Raw genomic sequence first — 5050 nt, 5'->3', positions numbered from 1 at the left:
CTCCCCAACAGCAGGGTGATCTTAAAGGCATGGGTCCCAGCCCTGGAGCTCTGAGGATTTCTGTTTTAGTGCTATCTCTTGAAAGAACCTTCTCTCCTGTTGCTTCCTGAGCAGAGCCTGCTGGCTGGCCCACCTCCTCACCCACAATCCTGACTTCTTGGGCAGACTGCAGAGTCAGAGGAGGACTCTACTGTCCCACTGACTGGAACAGTCTTGCACGGGTACCACTGGGGCTCAGCTTGTCCTACAATTATTTTGATAACTCTCTTCCTTTTCCCCAGCTCTGCTCCGCCCCAGCGCATCCCTGCTAGAAAGATTTTCCACTGTGAAGGAGAGGGGCAGAGGCTATGGGCTTTCCTCTTCAATTTCTATTCCACTTACTTCATCCAGCACTTTCTCTCAGTCTGTGTTGGGACTTCCAGGAAAAAGTGAAAGATGCCTGCTCTTGTCCGAAGAGGAAGCTGAAACTTAGAGCTCTGGACGGGCCTGAACAGGCCTGGGGCCAGCCCTCTGGAGTGCAAGAAGAGGGACTAAGATTTCCTAGACAAGGGAATAGGCAAATTACCCTGAGGCAAAGCCGGGCAGTTGGCCTTGACAACTGGGATGTGGAAGCTTTTGTAGCTCTTTTTGGTCAGGAGAACTCAAGCCCAGGCCTGCCCTGGGTGTAATAAAGAGCCTGATGGAATCTGAATAGAAGAAATGTGCTCCGTGAAACTAAGCAGTTTGACCCTCAGAGAGTCATGTTGGCTTCACTTCCCAAAAACACACACATTTCTGGTCTCTCTCGCCAGAGGTAGCTGGCTGAAGGGCTAGTCTAGTGCAGGAATAGGTACATCCAGGAGAGCTGGGTTCCCTGAGCCTCTGGACATTGTGTCACTGAAAAGCAGTGTAACGGACCCCTTGTGAAGCTGTCCCGCTGCGACTGGCACCCTTACTTGCTGTCATTGCTTTGAGGAAGAGCAGAAGGGTTTCTCCCTTCAGAATTCTTAGTTCTTTACTGTTTTCTTATAGGCCAAATAGAAAGTGTTTCTATTTGTTTGGATTTTTTTATGTGTGATGCTGGAGACTGGGTCAAGTTTTCATACATGTAGGCAAGCACTGCTGTACCACTGAACTGTGCTCCCAGCAGTTCTTTCTGAGAAAGGAGAGGGGCGGGCAGAAATGATGCCTCTAATCTGGAGGTGGACACCACTCTATGCTAGCATTACCCCTCACTCACTGCATGGTCCTGCTACTGCAACGACCCCCTGGCTAACGACGGGGGTTCTGCCCCAGGTGGGAAAGTATCCTGAGCGGTCTAGAGACAGATGTCTGCCCTTTTCCTCCTGACCTCCCCCAATTCCTACACTGGCCTTTGTAAATAAAGGGTGTTTTTTTTTATTTCTCTCTTCCATTTAAAAAATTTATTTATTTTGTCTTTTTTGAGACAGGGTCTTGCTATGCAGTACAGGCTGGACTTGAGCTCAATTTATAGCCCAGGCTGACTCAAATTTGCAAGAATCATCCTGTCTCAGCCTCCCAAATGCTGGGATTACAGGAATATGTCACCATGCCCAGTTTGTGATTTTTTTAAAATAAGCTGTGACTGCAGCTCAGAGCAAAGGCCTGGGGTTAGATGCCCCTTACTAAGACAGGAAAAGATAGACACAGCGATAATGCCCGAAAGAGAAAGAGGGAACTACTGTATGTCAGTTTCCTGGTTTAATCATTATAGTGTGGTTATATAAGACCTTCAAACTTGTATAAATTGGGTGAAGGCAAATATTTTTACTTTTTGTAAGTACATATATATTTAAGCCAGGGGCTCACTACGTAGTTAAGACTGGCCTTGAACTCACTGTGTAGTCATGGCTGGCCTCCAACCCAGTGACCCTCCTGCCTCAGCTTCCCGAGTGCTGACATTACAAGTCAGCATTACCACCATGTCTGGGTATGGAAAATTTCAAATACACAAAAATAGAATAATAAATCATCTGTACCCATTATCAAGTTTTAATAATCAGTATTCTCCCCACACAGTGTTTATTTTCTGGTCTCCACCCATCCTGGAATAAATTAAAGCAAATCTCAGATATGTGATTGTATGGTGAAGTTTTTTTCTCTAAATATATCCACTGTATCACAATCATGCCTAATAAGATCAATAATTCCTAAATATCATCCAATTCTCAGTTCTTACTCAAATTTTGCCTATTGTCTCAAAAGTTTGTTTGAATCAAAGTCATCAGGGCTTTGATCCTGTATTTTAAGTCTTTTGGTTCATAACAGTCTACTCTGTCCCCATGTTTGATTGAAACTGATGTAGAAATTAGGTTCTCTGTCCTATAGAAGCTGATCATTCCCTCTCAGTGTTTTTATTTCCACTTCCCTTCAACTATGGGTTAGATATCTTGATTAGCTTTGAGTTCAATTTCAGGGCCCAAGAATACTTCCTAGGAGGCACTTGGGGTTTTCTATTGCATGACAATATGCAATTTTTCACGTCTGGTTGTCTCGAGGTTTATTGTTTTATTACTTTCAGCACTGGAGATTAGACCTAGAGCTTTCATGCTGTTTTATCTCCAACTATACCTCCCTTTTTAAATTTTGAGATAGAATCTTACTAAATCATTAAATTGTCCAGGCTGGGCCACAATTTAATCCTCCTGCCTCAGCCTCCCAGAAAAGTGGAATTACAGGCTTGTCCCCTGACTGGACAAAGTGGTCTCACTTCTAATGTACTCAAATTGATCGCTTTTGACCAGTGCTGACTGTACCTCAAGCATCCAGGATAAGGCACTGCTTCTCAGGAGCTTGGCAGGGCCCTATGAGAAGTGTACGCAGCTCAGGGAGCTGACGCACACAGTAACTTGGCCTCCCCCTGAGATAATATAGACAGCTCCAGGGGCTGGGGATTTAACTCAGTGGCATAAGCACCTGCCTTGCAAGCAGGTGGTCATGAGTTTGATCCCCGGTACCAATAAAAAGATTAATATATATATATATATATATATATATATATATATATAGAGAGAGAGAGAGAGAGAGAGAGAGAGAGAAAGACAGCTCCTCTCTTGTTCCCCATGTAACCACCAAGGCATGATGTTTTGTTGAAGATTAGGTGTTCTTCCTGTTCCAGATCTTACCCTTCCCTTCAAATTCTCTGTAAACAGCCTCTCCTGTTGATTTTATAAGTAAACACACTGCAGTTGTTGGGCGGTTCCTTTCTCCCATCTGGAGAGGGGCTCCACGTGATCTCAGCTTTCTACATCTTGACTCTTGTCTTCATTTCTTCATCCTCATCTGTCTTCCCCCTGGAGTTTCAAGAGCTGTGCTGGATGCAGCAAGAGTTGTGCATGGAATCAACCTGATGCCCTTTTCTTTTTAAAAAGGAGACATCATACATGTTTATCAATGACAGATATAGCCAAATGTTAAACTCTTACCCAGGGGTAGCAATCTTCCCAATGATGTTCCATTAACTTTTGTAACATTGAGCTATAGTTGAAGCTTTATCATCACAAAGCACTATGGGAACTAGTTTTTAAAACTGCATTGCACAGCCTGGTATAATGGCACATGATTGTAATCTCAGCATTTGGGAGGCTGAGACAGGAGGATCACCAAGAATTCAAGGCCTTTTTGGGCTACCTACTGAGTTCAAGACCGGCCTGGACTACATAGCAAAACACTGTCTTGGGGGTAAAAATTGTATTACAAAGTGCCAGAGATTTAGCTCAGTGGTGTAAGCATCTACCTGGTAAGTGCAAGATTGTGAGTTTGATCTCCAGTACCAAAATAAAAATTAAAATTAAAAATAAAAAATTCACATTACACAAAACCCAGTGCAAAGGGGCATACTTGTGATACCATCATTGTGGGAGGCTTAGGCAGGAGGATCCACGGTTCAAAACCAGTCTAGGCAATTTAAAGGTTTAGCAAAATTCATGTCTCAAATGTTTTCAAAGGAGTCTGGGGTGTACTTCATTGGGAAAGCCTTGGGTTCATTCCGAAGTACAATATATATATACATATATATATATATACATATATATATATATGTATATATATATATATATATATATTGTAGGGTGTGTGGGGCTGAGGATCTAGCTTGGTGATATAAGTACCTGCCTGGTGAGTTCGAGGTCTTGAGTTCAATCCCCGGTACCGAAAAAAAAAAAAAAAAAAAACATAAGCAGGGTGTGGTGGCACACTCCTGTAATCCCAGCACTCAAGAGATTGATGCAAGAGGATGGTTGCAAGTTTGAGACCAGCTAGGCTACAAAGTGAGCCCAAGGCCAGCCTGAACTGTATTATCAGACCCTGTCTCAAAATGACAAATATATATATATATATATATATATATACATATACAAACATATATATATATGTTTATATCTGTTTGCATTATCTAAATTCAAAGCCATCTCAGAAATTATAACTGTGGAATTCAAGTAGGTATATTTCAGAGGTCTTGTCAAAAAGGTCTTAAGGAAATACCCGTTTTAAAAAGACTAGTGGAGACGGGCCTGTGGCTTACACCTATAATCCCATCACTGGAGAGGCTGAAGCAGAAGGATCCCAAATCCAAGGCCAACCTGAGCTCCAAGGAGTTCCACGCCTGGTGGGCTACATGGGATTCTCAGGGAGAGGGGCAGAGAGAGACAAGAGACAGAATAGAGTGATGTGTCTTTTCATTACAGCTCCATCTGGGCACATTACTTCGAAGCAATCACAAGACGCAAATGTTAAAGAAAATGGTCTGCTTAATTACGCTTCCAATTTTTTTCTGTTCTCTTACTCGAGTATTCGCGTGAACACTATTTAAAGGGGGAAAGGTTATTAAAATCTCCTCCGAAGACCGAAACTCTTGAAAAGGCTCGACACCTTCGAGGGAAGTCAGAGCTCCGCAGCCCGGCGCCCAAGGAGTGGCCCTGAGACACCCAACCTCGGTCTGCGTCCACCCGTGGCGCGTGGCCGCGCGCACACAAAGCCTCGCGGGAGGCGGGGCTCATGACGTCACCTCCACGCACGCCCCCTGACGTCGCGCCCTGGAGAAGCCTGAGGC

This window comes from Cavia porcellus, unplaced genomic scaffold (genome assembly GCF_034190915.1).
Source record: "Cavia porcellus strain 051 isolate PalLab524CR breed Dunkin Hartley unplaced genomic scaffold, mCavPor4.1 scaffold_2, whole genome shotgun sequence".
Taxonomy (NCBI): domain Eukaryota; kingdom Metazoa; phylum Chordata; class Mammalia; order Rodentia; family Caviidae; genus Cavia; species Cavia porcellus.
Note: the sequence above shows the minus strand (reverse complement) of the source record.